Consider the following 16,948-nt stretch of genomic DNA (forward strand, 5'->3'; position numbering starts at 1 on the left):
CTGTCCATTAAAGGAGGATGAAGAGGCACACACCCCGACACCAAGCGCATACCACAGCGGACCGCCACACTGGTGAAATCCGCTCAACATCTATCTAGGACGAGCTGTGCCTTCTTCCACTGGATGGTAGGGTCCGAGCAGGTCTCATTCCAATTTCATGCAATTCATTAATGCCGCAGCAAAAGGCCATTAAGTATTTCCAGGACACTTTAGACTGTTATACTTGGTTGAAGATTAATCTAAATATGGAATCTAAATTTAAACACGCATAAGCGTGCCTTTCTCGTCTTTCTCGGGCATCAATTTCCGTGATTTCATTGACAATACTGCGTTTTTAAAAATATCTGCTCTTTTTTTGGTGTTTTTTCTGATGCAAGCTCTCCAGAAACCGGAAAAAATAATAATAACGTAGGATCAAAGAGCCTTAAAACCCAGTATTAGAAATTACAGAGTGACTCTGTAGCACCACCTAGCGTCTTGTTAGGTTATGACACTCTGGCAAGACCGATCTTCATCTATGCTCCCAGAATGCTGATGGGAAAAGTCCCACCACCCCTTTCCATCTCGTCAATTAAGCCCTAATTTAATTAAACCTGTACAAGGCCAACTGCCATCAATTTGTTACATCCTATAATTTCCCAAATTCCTTTACTTTGAAAAATCATTAAACCATTAAAATACAGCTGGGAAGACCTGGAGAATCTCCGACTATGGTTTTAAGGACAATGTGAAATTTGGCTCTGGGCACTATCTCTAATCATATTATGTTAGGGGGTATTTAAAAACAGTTTCGGGGATAGAATGTTATTAAATATGGAGAGACTGAATGGCCAATCAAGCAAGAGTTTGTTTGTTTGTTTGTTTGTTTGTTTTTAAGCAGGGTCTCATTTTGTACCTGGCTGACCTAAAGCTCACTGTGTAAACCAGGCTGGCTTTGAACTCACAGACATCCTCTTGTCTCTGTTCCCCAGATAACAAAATTAAAGACTTATGCTGCCTCATACTAGGAACTAGTTGCAAAAACACTTTTAACCAAAGCATTGTGTTTTGGTTATGAGGTAAAATAGACTGACAAGCTTAAAGACAGGAAAACACACATACTCCCTATTTTGTTCTGTGTAATTCCTTCACCCCTTTAAACTCTATTTTTCTTTTTTCTGTAAGCAGGATGTCCCATCCAGAGAATGGTGCCCTCTGAATTAATGCCATACATTTGTAGTAAAAGGGAGAGATGCTAGTCATGTATGAGTATAAATCAAAGATGTCATTCTGGGGTCAGTGACACAGAGGGAGGGCACATAGGACCACTCTGATAAAAGAGCGGAGTTTCACTGTAGCGGGAGCCCAGAACTCTGCTGCCATCTGCTGGTCCAGCATGCATGACACACGATCCATCTTTCCTTAGAACTGGTCTCATTTTAGGTCACAGCTCACCTTGGGCATTCATGAACCTGTCAGCCCTCTCTTTGTATTCTGATTCATCCTAGCTGCAGGCATCCCACAAACTGGCAGACACGTAGGGAAGCATTGAGAGCACAGGTGGAGGGTAGAACGGACCTAGTGCCCTACTTAAACTGTGGATACATTTAAATGATATATACGCGAGTTAGAGAACGATGTAAGGCCCGTGGTAAATTTGAGATAAGTATTTGATGTTGCTACTTCGCCACTTGTCTTCTTTGCAACCTATGTGCCCTTTGCAGTTTGACATGAATGTGATTTATTTTAGCTAAAATCCAAGCCGGCCCTATTCCCTCTCGCTGTGATCATCCTCACATGCCACCATGCTACTTGGCGCTGGGAGCCTTGCTGCTCTGCTTGCAATCCCAAGGGTGCGGAAAATAAATTTGACACAATGTTTCTTTTGTCTCCCCCGACCCCCACTCCTTCGCCTGGCCAATTGATTCGGAGCTCTGTTTCTCCCCTGCTACGGCTGCCTCCAGGTCGAACTGAGATTTCCGTAGTGCATTAAGCTAATTTGGGTAGTGAATAAGGACAAGTCCAGAAAGCAGATTCACAAAGCAGAGACTCACAGAAGCCGGGCTGATGTGCTATACTGTCTAGAAGCTGGCAAACCTGTCCTGGATCCTCCTCAAAGCATTCGGATGAGACAATGCCGCTTCCGGCTCACAGCAACATTCCTGGAGAGACCTGCAGATCCCTGGAGGCTACGGAAGCCTGGCAAGGAGCAACCACAGGGGAGCTATGGTTCCCAGGCCTCAGAGGTGAAAGAGACAGTGGCTTGCAAATGCAGCTACAGCATCCGGTGTGGCAGAGGAGTTTCTGCGCTCTGGGTGGAGCAGAACAGGAAAGTTCATGAATCCAGCACGTCAGAGCAGCCTTTCTCCCCTATTTACTCCGGTGACATCGCGAGCACTCACTACTTTACTTTGTCTTAACGCTGGCTTGTTAACCTCTGTATGGTGACTTTCTAGCCACTAGCCTGGAAGCTGCAAGGTACTTCTACGCCTATTTTTAGCCTCCTTTCCGAGAGAGAGAGAGAGAGAGAGAGAGAGAGAGAGAGAGAGAGAGAGAGAGAGAGAGAGAGAGAGAGAGAGATTGAGAGAATATAACAATGTCTGATTCCAGGGATCCTCCTTTCGCATGCACAGGATCCAGGAGGCAACAGTAACATCCCCATCCAGCTGTCTCAGAAGCGGATGCTGGGCGCCCTCTCCCTGTTATCAGAGAGGGTGCAGAAAACAGCTGGGCTTGCAGCAGGGCACTGGGCAGGATCGCTACCCGGATTCACTAAGGTTGACTGCAGAGCTTCAGATAGGGAAGTGGGGGAAGGGATCCTGGGCAGAGAATCCAGGAACTCTGAGTGTGCTGTGCCTGCTCCCTTTGGGCTCCTCTGCCCACTGTGCTGTCTCAGAGGGACAAAATCAAGCACAAAAGAGCCCTAGAAATGTGCCATGTGGCCAGCACACGCTGAACAGCATGCCCCCCTTTCAACTCCCAACCCCCCCACCCCCGTTCATTTCTGAACAGAATTATCAGAACAGATGACCTTTTTTCTAAAATGGTGCTTCTGAAATGAGTCTACCCCTTTGTTTTATCAGATTCAAACAATGTGGAATTAGAGAAACATGTGAATGTAAAAGGATATGAAACCCACCCAAAGCAGTATTTTCTGTATTTTACTTTTTTTCACGTGAACTCCTAGACTGTGAACACCTACATGTGGGTAGAATGTTGATGCCCAGACTGTGTCTATATCTTTTCATAAAGTGTCTCATATATTACCTTTAGATGGCTGCCATTTCTGATGGTGCAGTGTGAGTGTGTAAATGTATATGTAGCTGTTACCTAATATAAGGATAATAAGTTTATTTTTATAAATATTGGTCCATATTCATATTTTCTAGGCTCCATTCTCAGCAGTAGAAATGATAGCCCATGTGTTAATACCTTAACGATTCATATATGTGTATGTATGAGTATATACATATACATATGCATATACACATATATGTGTATGTATATATAGGTATGTGTCTGTGTGTGTGTGTGTATAGGTACTGTCTATGTGTGTGTTGTGTATGCATAATCAAAATGCTTTCACAAAAGAAATGGAACAAGTGTGATGATACCAACCTGCAATTCCAGCACTCAGCCAGTTAAGAGAAGGTCTCAGGGTTAAAGGCCAGCCGAGACAATAGGTAACTTTCCGGTTAGTCTGTTTTAAGATTTGAGACCCTGATTCCAAAAGCAAACAACACAGCAGCAAAAGATAAACAAATAATCTGGCCTTCCCCAGAATATAAAACACTGACTCGCGGAACCGCTATTAGCGTTCATTGCGTCTTTTAGTCTTTGTAGGTTTGATTTAGGAAAAAAAAATAGTTTATGGGGACAAATAAGCTTTCTCTGTTCTCCACAATGGGAAGAAACAGGAAGGAATGGGGCCCTGACGTGATGACTGTGGACCTTAGGAGGTGATCAAGAAATCCTAGAAAACAGAGCAAACCCCAGGGGCTCTGGGTTTTCTAATGTTTTGAAAGTAGAATCAAATCTGATAGAAATCAAAGAACAGTGCATAAATAAAAGCGGTAAGACATCACAGACAACATTAACACCACACTCTGCTCCTGTGTCCTACTCACTCCACGGTGCCTGGCACACATCACAGACCTGTCAATGCCAGGCAAAGGAAGGCTGGAGGCTCAGAGACTGCTCGGATTGCGCTGTTAGATACAAACTTGCTCCACAAAGTGCTGGGATCCAAACTGTGCTTAGCCATCAAATTAGGCCACTTCTGAGAAACACTAATAGAAATGTCAGGTTGAACAAGGAAACCTACAGAGTCAACTAACCTGGGCCCACTGGGGCTCATGGAGACGAACCCGCCAACCAGAAAGCATGAGTGGAGTGGACCTAGGCCTACTACACAAATGTAACCGTCATGCAGCTGGGTCTTCGTGTGGAACTCCTACAGCAGGAGCAGGGGCTCTCCCTGAATTCATTGCCTGTCCTTGGAGCCTTTTCCTCTAAGTGGGCTGCCTCATCTAGCCTCAGTGGAAGAGAGTGTGTGTACCTACCTAGTCTTACTGCATACGGGGCTGTTTGATGTCTAGGAAAGGCCTCCCCTTTTCTGGAAAGAAAGGGAGAAGGGATGGATGGGGGAGGGGAGGATAGAGGGAAGGACTAAGAAGAGAAGAGGGAGGAAAAGCTGTGATCCAGATATAAAGTGAATAAATAACATAGTCAATAAAAAAAAAGAAAAGAAAAGAAAATGTCAGGTTGAAAAGGAACAAGACTTCAGGTTTGTATGTTCAACTTGTCATATGTAAAATTTATATTGATCTACAGCTCTTACGATTCACTTTCCTCCTATAAATATCGATATGTGAAATAAATATATAAGTAATATCTATGTAAAATAGAATTAATAACATATATGAAGTATCTGTGAAACTGAACATGAAATACATCCTTGCTTATAAAAGATAGATAAATTGCATATATACATATATATATGATAAAATTTGATTAATAACTTTAGGCATGCCACTCAAAATAGGACAGCAGTCTTTTCAGATCTGTCTTTCATGATGGTCAGCCCGAGTTGCATACAGGTTGTCAAGACCATGAAACATGGTGTCAGTTCTACCTCGTGAGCTACTAGGCATGTTCTGATTGCATGATCACATGACAGCATCAACAACAGAGGGATGAAGAGAAGACAATTGTCTGAGGCTGTTGAGTATCAGTAATCTCCGTTCAGACTAGGAATGCTCTAAGGGGCAGCTGCTTAGGACTCAAGAAGTAAACAGCTCTGTTTAGGTTCCTGATCTTTCTAAGACTTTTACCATGAAGGGTGTGGAATTTTGTCAAATGCTTTCTCAGCATCTAATGAGATAATCATGTGGTTTTTCTTCTTTGAGTTTGTTTATATAGTGGATGGATATCTGTATATTGAACCATCCCTGCATCCCTGGAATGAAGATCATGATGGATGATCGTTTCGATGTGTTCTTGGATTCGGTTTGCAAGAATCTTATTGAGTATTTCAGCATCACTATTCATAAGGGAAATTGGTCTGAAGTTCTCTTTCTTTGGTGGGTTTTTGTGGAGGTTTTGGTATAAGCGTAATTGTGGCTTCATAGAAGGAATTGGGAGACAGGTTTCTTTGTGTCAGCTGTCCTGGAACTTGCTCTGTACTCTAGGCTGGCATCCACTCAGAGATCCACCTGCCTCTACCTCATGAATGCTGGGATTAAAGGCATGCGCTACCACTGTACAGTTCATTTTGTATCTTTTGTTCATTTGGTGGGTTGTTGTTGTTGGATCTTTTAATTTACATTTTAAATGTTATCCTCTTTTCTGGTTTCCCCTCCAGAAACCAGCTATTCCATCCCCACCCCCACGTCCCTCCCCACTTCTTTGAGGGTGCTCCCCCATCCACCCACCCACTCCCTCCCACCTCCCTGCCCTGACATTCCCCTGTACTGGGACATTGAGCCTTGACAGGACCAAGGGCCTCTCCTCCCACTGATGCCTGACAAGGCCATCCTCTGCTACCTGTGCAGATTGTGGGTCTTACAAGAGGCACAGCTGAGAACTTCTCCTGATGTTCCTCCTGGTCCCTCCTGCTGACTTGAGCTCAGGCTGACTTTGAGGCCTGGCTGTTTCTGCTAGGTCATGCCACTGCTGTTGCTAACCCAGCTCTACCAAACTGGACTGGTACAGTCATGAAGTGTTTGCAAGTGGATCAAGCTAACTGTGAACTGAACTGCCAATTTCCACACAACACAGATGGGAGGTGCTCCAAAGAAGCTTTCTAAACAGATTCACTCCTTTCTTTTCCATTACCTCTGGTGAGTGGTAGGCTACAGGGAGGTTAAAGCATTTAAGAACTGTCATTAAGGGGCTGGGGATTTAGCTCAGTGGTAGAGCGCTTACCTAGGAAGCACAAGGCCCTGGGTTCGGTCCCCAGCTCCGAAAAAAAAAAAGAACCAAAAAAAAAAAAAAAAAAAAAAAGAACTGTCATTAAAAATAAGGTTTAAAAAAAATTAAAGTTACACAGGAGGAACTGTATTAAAGGGTTGCAGCATTAGGAAGGTTGAGAACTGGCCTATAGGAATGCATATACACATATGCATGTACACATACATACATACATACATACATACATACACATGCACACACATACACACACACACACACACACACACACACACACACACACAAGTCTAAGTTTGTGAGAAGAAAAAAACCCCTAAGAAGAAACCAAGAGGAAGTATTAGATATGGAAACACAGAGATGTGAAAGTGCCTTTGGTTGAAAATACAAGGAAAAACCTGTAAAACTGAAATGCAGAGAGCAGAAAGAATAGAAACATATGGTCCAGATTATCCAACAACTGTGGGCTAATTACACAGGCATGCTACATATAACAGAAAAGACAGACAGAGAAAATGAAGCGATAGCTTCTGTAGGTTTGGCAAAGTGGATGATAAATACTGTATTAGTGGTATTTCTGTCAATGTGATAAAACACCATGACTAAGAACAGCTATGGAAGAGTCTAGTTTGACTTATGATTCTAGAGAGACAGGAGTCCATCACAATCAGGAGGCCTCGTGCCGAGCAGCAGGCTGAGGAAACCCAGTGAACCTAAAGCAGAGAACTGGAAGTGGGTAGGGCTGTGAACTCTCAAACTCATTCCCAGTGATGTGCTTCCATTGGTAAAACCTCTCCAAACAGTGCCACCAACTGGGGACCAATACTTAAACCTAATGGGGGAACATTTCTCATTCAAATCACTGCTGACAGCATGTGACAGACCGGAGAGGCTCGTAGACTTCAAACAGAAGAAGCACAAGAAACATACCTGGCAGTTTCCTGTTGAAACTACAGAAGTGACATTCGGAGGAAACCCTACAACACTGGAAGAATAAGACACCACACCCACAAGGCACCAGAAAGACGGGGGACTTGGCTCCTCTCCAGAAGCCACACAGGACCCGAAGGAAATAAAGGCTGACGTGTTGGGAGATAAGATGAAACTGACAATTGCACGTCCAGTGAGATGGTCAAGTAAAGGTAAACAAGAACTAGGGTGCCAGATAAACACAAAATGAAGAAATACGGCACTCAACGCACAATACCACAAGCTTTACAGGAAGAGAGGCATAACCAAGGTACTAATTTACTGAAGACAATGCGATGTCTTTACTGAAGTGACCAAGATCAGTGTATTAGTCAGAGTTTTCTAAAGTCGCAGAGCTTCTAGAACGCCTCTATATATTAAGGGAATTCGTTGTGATGATGTACAGTCTGCGGTCCAACTAACCCAACAACGGGCAGCTGTGGGTGGGAAGTCCAAGAATCCAGTAGTTGCTCAGTCCCATGAGGTGAGTTGTTTCAGCTGGGCTTTTATAGAAGTAGATTCCAGCCGATGTGCTGGCAAGCAAGTGCAAGCAGGCGAAGAAGAAAGACTCTTCCTCCTTCCAATGTCCTTGTGTAGGTCTCCAGGAGAAGGTGTGGCCCAGATTAAAGGTGTGTACTGCCATGCCTGGATCTGGGATTGGCTTTATCCCAGGCTGACCTTGAACTCAGAGATCTCCTTGCCTCAGTCTCCAGGATTAAAATCGTGTACTACCTTGCCTGGGCCTAAGCGTTTCATGGCCACTATGCCTCAAGATCTCCATGCCAAGATCCAGGTCAGAATCTTGTGTCTTCCAGCCTCAGGATCTGGATCACAGGGGAGCCCTTCAATTCTGGCTTGTAGTCCATCGCAGATATAGTCAAGTTGACAACTGGGAAGAACTACTATAATCAGTAATGGCTGAAACTGTGTAGAACTGAAATTGTGTCTTTTTTTTTTTTTTAAGACAAAAGTGACATACACACCATGAGCAAGTATAACCATGTCAGACTTCTGTCACCTATGAGCTCCCATCAGACCAGAGGTCACAAGGGACAAAAGATCTGACATTAGCTCACATATGTCAAGAGGGGATGATCCGTATTTTCAGAGTTTAGACAAGGTGAAGAACAGGTGGAAACTGTAGCAGAAATGCTGCTTCAAAGTTGCACGGTTACAGGGATGACACCAGGACAGCAGACACAGTTTGGGGCAGGAGAGTTGCTCTGAAGTTAAGGACAGTCACTGGCTGCTCTACTGCAAGGCTCAGTTCCCAGCACCCGTGTGGTGACTCACAAGACTCTGTAGCTGCAATTCCAGGTAACTCAACCTCCTTTTCCAGCCTCTGTGGGTGCAAAGATATACAAGCAGGCAAAATAGCCATACGCATAAATTAAATTAAATAATAAAATAATCACAGAATGCACCTTTCTCTTAGGTGCCAAATCGTCAGCATTTACCAACCCATTCCAAACATTCCTTAGGCTAAAACTGCACCCCATGTACACGGAAACCTAAAAGGCGCAATTTTCTATCTCATAATCTGTTATCCTGTAACAACACTTGATAATAGCACTAAAGAGAATTTATTTTCCTACGTTTCCAGTAGGCTAGGTGACTCTTGGGCTGATAAAATAGGTGTGGAGTTTCCCAATTCCTTTAGCAGCCTGAGTGCTAGGATTCTCAGAGGAATAAACGAAATAAAGTCATCAAGCCGTCTCATCCCAATCAAAGTGGAGCAGGTTTTTGAACCGCTATACTCAGCTAAGCATATGATAATCCAACGACAAACTGCCTTGATTATCGGGACTATCTCTGGCTTTGAACATCATCTGCAAGGACACACAATGTTGGTGGAGATTATCTAAGGGGATGAAAAGAAGGAGATCATTGGGATCGAAAAGATAATGCCCAGTCCCTTCAACTACCTCCTGGGAAAAAAAAAATCAATTTCCAGTTACAAAATGACAGCAAAAGAAGAGGAGGGGCCGGGTGTCAGCTACCTTCCCTGGGGACTGAGGAGATTCACAGCTGGTCTCTGTGGACCCTGGGCTGTTTACCTGTGCATCGCCGAGCGGGCTGCTGTGTTTTCCGGGTGAGAATTTGCTGGGACTGAGAGGGAATCCTCACTCCCATCATCTGCCTTTGAGAGCTTCAGCATTGCTCTCCGACTGATTGATGCAAATGCTTCAACAAAACAGTGCAGATTGCTGGCAAAATCACTGTGATATGGAACCACAGCAAACCAGAGAGAGTCTGCTGACTTTACCATGGTTTGCATGGTACCCCTATTTCCTCTCTAGCAGGTGTTTCCACCAGCAATGTATCCCTGCTGGCAGCTCCGTGTTTGGATAGTCCTGAGACAGGAGCAATAGCAGACTTCAAAATACAGACATAGACAAATGGCCATTTATTTTCCTCACAGTCTTGGTGGCAGGCCAGGTAGCACAGAATGTAAGACCAGAATAATCAAAAGAAATAATTTCCCATGACCCCACTCTTTGTTTAATAAGCACAGAAGAGACGGCTTTTCAGAATCCTATCGCGCACAATCCTGCCTGTGCATCTCTCTTGCAATTGGCTCTTTGATCTACATGTAAAGGCGTGAACCACTGCCCAGTGATTTGCCTACCAGCCCCAGCAGCAAGGGTGGGGAGGAAAAGCTCAAAATCCTGGAGAGAATGTTTCTTGTCTTTTCCAAGACTTCATGTTATAATTATAGTTATAAATAACCACTGATAAAGTGGGCCTTGAGTCATGGCTCTGAGGTCAAGAGCACATTGACTGGCCAGCATACATGTTGGGTGAATCACAGCTGTGTAACTTCAGCTCTCCCAGATCTCCAGGCACGTGCACACACGTTCACATTCCCAAACACTGACACAAACATATTCACAGAATTAAACAATTTTAAATATTTTTTAAAAGATTGAAAATCTAAGAGAGAATATCATTATAAAGCTGGATCTTTGGGATAGCATTTATGTCAACTTGGGGAGTTTTCCTCTGCATTTTGAGAAATGGTCTTATGTATCCCAGGATAGCTTCACACTCATTCTGCATCTGAGGATGACCATTAACTTTGATACTTTGGCCACCACCTCCCAAAAGCTGAGATCCCAGGCAAGTGCCACCACACACAGTTTATGCGATGCTGGAGAATGAGCCCCAAACACAGTGCATGTTAGACAAGCACTCTGCACACTGAGCCACACCACCAGCCCATCAAATACTTTTAGTGTCAGAACACTTGCTGGTAAGTAAGTATCCAGTACCTTCTTAAAACACGGGAAGCCAATGGTTATCACACTCTGTCATGGACAAAGGGTGCCGTTAGATAAGCAGAATGGACCCATCAGAATCCCTTAGGCAAGTGCTTTTTTCAACTTTTACTGGTTGGAAACAGAAACCTTAGACCTTCAATGGAGCCGAGGGATTAAAGACTAAAACAATCCACTAAGTAGTTAACTAACTTGTGAAGAGGAAGGGACAGTCTTGGCTCACGATTTGGAAGTTTTCGGTCCTTGATGAAGTAGCCTGTTCATCACGGTAGGAGACTTGGCAGGGTCAACCTTTCCTCTCATGGACCAATGAGCAAAGAGCAAAGAAATTATCTTAACTCGTTTTCTGTCGCTTTGATAAACACCACGACCAAAAACAGAAAGAGAAAGGCAATTGGAAGAACAGAGCCCCACAAAGGTATAGCCCACTGACATAAGAACCTTTCATGAGAATCACCTCCCCAAAGTCATAGGGACCATGCCTCAACATGGCCCTCTCATGGGACTACAGTGACTAAGTCGGTCTACACAACTGGCAAGCGGTTGAGTTTTAGGCATGCACTCCTGTCTGCCCCAGCATCCTTTCTAGGGAGACACAAAATTCCAAAGAGAGATCAGAAAGACTCAGGTCCGTGGATGCTGGTGTCATCAAATACAAGACAGTGTCAAATCCGACTCAGATTCTGCCCTGGAGTTTCCCATTATTTGCTTTGTTTTTGATGATAATGTGATCATTGTTTTTTTCCAGAGTTCATACCTTGTGGAGGCTCACACCAGAATATTTTTGAGTAAAATTGGTTGATATTTGTCTCAGATTCCAAAGCGTCTCTGAGACAGAGAGAATCTTTGCCTGTGGGTCTGTGTCTTATTGTGTAGATAGATCAGGAGTATGCTGACCGCGTCTGGGACACAGTGCTCTTTCCTCTGCTTGTGTACAGTTGTAGTTTTACATTTAAAAAAAATACAGGTAGATGGTAACCCCTTTGAAGAAAGTTAGAGGGTCTCGGCATAAACCAGAGCTGTAGGTGGCTTGGCAGTGCCCCTGGCATGTCCCCCAGACCATCACAAGCACGTTTTTCTGCCTGTCTTTGCCCCAGCTACTCTCTAATTAGGACATTCTTCCCCATCTGCTCATTTTCAAACCACACATTCAGTGTGGCCCCTCCGTGCAAGGTATCTCTCGCTACATACCTAGCAAGGGCTAATTGTTTATTGCTTTAATTTGCCTGGCTCCGCTCGTGCTTCCTGGTTGTGGTATCCACCACAGGTCATCTTATGCCAGGACAGGGTTGAGCCTGTGTTCTCTGCTCTGAGCTCTCGGGTGACAGACCCGCCAGGTGCCGCTGACATTATATTCCACATTCCAAACACACAGGAGCTATTACGTAAAGGTGCGTATAACTGTCCACAGGAATGCCGTTTCCAGACCCAACCCTCATGCTGCACCCCCCAGGACCCAAGAATATTCCTTCAGATGCTACAGTCTCCCTTGGCATCCAGCCAAAGGTCTTCCAGCGCTGAAAGGACATCTGGTCTTCATGATTAAACAAAATGGTCCTACGCCTGGCTGGCAGGGGACTGACTTCTGACATGTAGTTTCTAAACTAAATCCTAAGAGACTTTGAACTTTCAAATTGTTCCTTCTTTGTTTACAACCTTGTGATGATTATGGGTCTGGCTTTGCAGGTACACGTGCATACACATGCATACATGTGTGCATGTTCTCATGGGGTGTGTATTTGCACTCGAGTGCACACCTGCATCTGTACGTGAGCACGGGGAGACTAAACAGAAATCAGTGTTGTTCTTAGAAGCCCTTTACCTTTTTACTTGAGAACAGTCTTTTACAGGCCAAGATCTGTAAGAACTGAGGCTGACTGGCCAAGGAGCCCCAGGGATCCACTCACCTTCCCCTCCCCAGTGCTAGGATTATACACACAGACCACCTCGAAGTCTGGCTTTTCATCCAGATGCAGGGGATCGGGTCTCAGGTGTTCATGATGACAAGACAAGCACTTCATCTGCACAGGCTGAGTTATTTTCCCCAACCCTTATTATGTACACATTACTTTGCAGGCAGACCAGAGGAGCGGTCTAATTTGCCTGCTGAACGAAGGTCACTGCATGTGGAATTCAACTGGGAGCTATGCTGTGTTCTTGAGTTCTGAGGTGCTCAGGGCAACACCGTTCCTCCTGCAACATCTGGCAAGCTACATTAAAGAAGCTGCAACCTTCCTTCTCAAGAAGCACAGACACAGATCCTCATTCCCAGCAATGTTTCCTCGACTTAATATGAACCTGTCAAGGGCCAAGCAGGGAAAGCATTTAGGTGGAAGTCATGTCAACTAAACCTAACTAAAATAGCAGCGGAGAGGTATAGGCAGAGTTCTGTGAGGCGAGCAGCCCTTAGTCATCAACCTGGTTATTCCTTTTGTGGGATTTAACTCTCTGAGCAGTAGCTGACTGAAATTACAGTGCTCGGAGCCATGTGCACAACACAATGTTTGGCGGTGCCTAACAGCGGCTGATAAATAGGTACACTCTTCCATGAGCTTCAGTCTCTTCTGTGCTCAGTGGGTATCAAAGAACCAGGGAGTACAGTGTATTATCCAATAAAGAGTTCGATCCAGGAAAAGAAAACCGTAAGCACTTCTGCATGCTGGTGATAGAATTCTAATTTCACTTTTTAGAATAACAGTTTTATTACGGTATAATTCACACACCATAAAATTTACTTATTAAAGTATACAGTGGGGGAGGATGTGGCAGCTTAATAACTCTATTTAGAGCATTATTCTCTACAGTTAAGTTCTTCACCCATTAGCAATCTCTCGGCGAGCAGTCCTCTTCAGCACTGGCCTCTAATCCTCATTCTGTATCCAGAACATTTTTATCCTGACCACAATCACGGAACCTTACGATATTTGCTATTTTCTGACATATCCCATATACAGAGACTTTGAGTCCTATCCATGTCATAGCATATGCCTATATTTCATTCTTATGGCTGAGTAATATTCCATTTAGGGATTTAGCGCATTCTGTGTATGCCCTGCTCAGTTAATAAATATCCAAGATGGTTGTGGTTTCGACTCTTGTCAAATGGTTCATTCTTGTTCAGATTGTCTTGTGCACAAATATACTTTCAATTCTCTTTCAGGTAAATTCCTGTGGGGATAGGATTCTGGGTTGTATAGTAAGTACATTTTATCAATGAAAAAGGAAATTCTCTGGTTGCTTTTATAGGGACTTTACTTCCTAAAATCCTGTCAAGGACATCTGGGGTTTCAGGCTCTCCATCCTAACAGGGATAAGGTATTTAGTTTTGCTTTCTTTCTTTCTTTTTTTTTTAATTTATTCCCAGGGGTATGAGGTGAGTCACCATTTTAGTTTTTATTTTTATTCAGATGATTAAACTTATTGAGCATCTTTCAATACTGTTTTTGTTTGTTTGCTTGTTTTGTTTGTTTGCTTGTTTACTCCCTGTCCTATTAGGTTTGTCATTATCATTGTCATATAAGTTTACATATATGACCTAAAATCAACAAAAAGACAACAGCTTAAAGGACTCCAAACATTGTCTCTTCAAAGGAAACACTTCTCAGCAGATGTGTACGAAGAAGCAGCCGCCAGCAAACTCATAACCCGGCTTTTGGGAGCACACTAACCAATGAGGCTTCCATACAGTGAAAGGCAAACACTGTCTTAATTTCAACTTAAAATCTAAACCAGTGATAGCATAGCATTCTGCTGGCTCCCCCTGAAGTGCGCTGTCCTTGGGTGTATTGTAGTGGGAACCTGACGTTACACAGGGTAGTAGTACGCTGATGGTGAGTCCCTCAGTGTTTTCCAGAAAAAGAAAAAAATAAATCCCTCAGGAGACAATTAATAGGACTTAAAATCAACAAGTAATGAGACATACCAACCCATGAAACCTGTTTATGAAACAAGGAACCTTGCTCTAGAAAATGTTGGCAGCACTGTTTCATAAGGACCGGGGATAGGAAGAGGGAAAGGTTATCCATGATGCTGTCAATGGGCTTGCTAACTGGCTTCCATAATATTCCACAGACAAAAGAGGAAGTGATGGTGTGGCCAGAGGAATGATGGGAGCCAGTGGCTCCTGTGTGGAGATGTGGAGTGAGGGATCAGCACAAAGCAGCAGCTGCTGCCCTGAGGTAACAGTGAGGCCCGCCTTGTGCTCAGCCCCCAGATTTGCTTCCAGGAGCAGGAACTGATCAGGAGCAGGAGAACATGGTCGGTTTGAAGGACATTAGCTTATTCAAATACGAGAATGTGGGATTCATAAAAAATCAGCATGGGCAGGCATGTCCTTTGCTGACATCTCCAGAACCCAGGTAGCTGGAACCCTCCCGTAAATTTCATGTCACTGCCTGGGCCTTCCGAGGCTTCTACACAGGAATGGTTTCCAGGCAAGTTCTGTGGATGACATTCAGGAGGCAGTTGGGACTCAGCCCCACTTGAGCTCAGCCTCGACAGACCGGCTTCCTAGCTCCCTAGGCTGGGTGGCAGAAGCCAGCTGGAGGGCCAGCGGCCTTCTCTGAGTGCAGCTTGCATTTTCAGTGACAGAATCCCCAAAAGAGATAAGCCACATGCACAGCAGAAACACGAGCTATTCAGGAAACTTTAATTACTTAGCCAAAGTCATAAAATATGCATGAGGAGGGAGCATCCAGCAGGTCTATAAACTAGTGGACAAATTAATTAGCACTTAATAAGAAGAAAATTCTGTCACTGGCTCAAGCACGTAAGTTATGTGTTGGGTGTGCAGACTCTTGTCTCTCAGTGTGCTCCGTCACTGGTTCTGTCTGTCACATGGTTTCTCTAGTTTGTCCCAGCCCAGCTCGCAGCATGTGACATTCAGTATTGTGGAAACTTATTGCCACAGGTGAGTTTTTGATATGAACAAGGACCCAGTACAGTGCTTTGATGCAGCAGGAGGGCCAAGCACCTGAGCTGACCTTTGCCCTTTCTCAATACCTCATCGAGTGGATTTGGGTGGAATACTAAAGGCACCCACCGGGCATGCTCAATGGGACATGGCGGGTTCCCAGAGAACCCACATGGAACACTGTTCCCATGCAGAATGCACAAGACAGGAGCTCTGATGCAGTAATTACATGCTTGCTTACGGTACAGGCCCCTGTTCTGTCTCCAGTAGGCTCGGAAATTCAAGAAATAAGTCTAGTTCTTCAAAGAAAAATGATTAAAGAAAATACTTTCAAGCCTTGTGACAATACTGAGATTCTTCCAATGAATTGGATTGTCAAATGAGCCATTTGATCTTCTCAACAGCCTAATTTACTCTATCAGAATAAAAGAGCATGCGCATTCATGTGCCAAGCTTTACATCCAGCTGGGTGCTTTACACACGTTATTTCAATCATTCCTCATGGAAATACCTAAAATATGGCCATCATTCCCACCTTAAAGCAAAGGACAGTAAATCCAATCTTGGCTAGATATCTTGTCACACAGAAAGTAAGATTGTATAGGCTTGTACATTAAACCTTGCTTGGGTGTAAAGTTCTAATCCTTAAAATACCTTTGATTTTTATTTTATCCGTGTGTATGGGGTTGTCCGCTGGTTTGTTTGATGTGGTTGGTCGGTTGTCTTTAGATTAGCGTGTGTACCATATGCATGCAGTACCTCCAGAGGCCAGAAGAGGGCATCAGACCCACGGTGTGAAATGCTAATGGGTTCTGGGATTCAAACCTGGGATCTCTGGAAGAACAAGTGATTTTAACTGGTAAACCGTTTTTCTATCCCCTAGTGGCAGAATATCATTTTAAGAGGAACCAACCAAGGACCAATGCCATTGGCAAAAAGGGAAAAGAGTTAAGTTTGTTATCTGGAAATTCTACTAACATCCATCCATCCCTCCTCAAAGCAATGAGTGTCCCAAGATAGAAGAAAGTGGGACATACAATGACTAGTAACAGAAAGCCTGATTTTATGCTGAGATTAAAAAATAATGCTGTTAAATGTAACACAGATGAATCCAGATTAAGGGAAACTGTACTGGTTTCAGGTCCTACTTTAAAAGAAAAATAACCTCAAGTAAAATATAACTGAAAAAAATTCACTGTAATTTTAAAATTCCTACAAAGATAGCAATTAATATCTAAAAACCACAACAATAATACCATGTGTTATCGCATCATATCTAAAAAAAAAATCATCAAAGTATAGAAGACAGATCTTCTCTGTAATGGAAAGCCAATGTCTATTCTAACATCTGATAAAAACACATACACAAAATATATGTGTGCAC

At 43.7% G+C, this 16,948-nt stretch overlaps 1 long non-coding RNA gene across 1 annotated transcript; it reads left to right on the forward strand.

Annotated features, from left to right (window-relative positions):
- Nucleotides 1–1,357: 1,357 nt before the first annotated feature.
- Nucleotides 1,358–13,736, forward strand: LOC108349524 (uncharacterized). Its single transcript, XR_001835617.3, has 2 exons — nt 1,358–2,457; nt 12,729–13,736. It is a non-coding gene; the product is annotated as an uncharacterized LOC108349524 (long non-coding RNA).
- The last annotated feature ends 3,212 nt before the right edge of the window (nt 13,737–16,948 follow it).

Source organism: Rattus norvegicus, chromosome 1 (genome assembly GCF_036323735.1).
Source record: "Rattus norvegicus strain BN/NHsdMcwi chromosome 1, GRCr8, whole genome shotgun sequence".
Classification (NCBI taxonomy): Eukaryota; Metazoa; Chordata; class Mammalia; order Rodentia; family Muridae; genus Rattus; species Rattus norvegicus.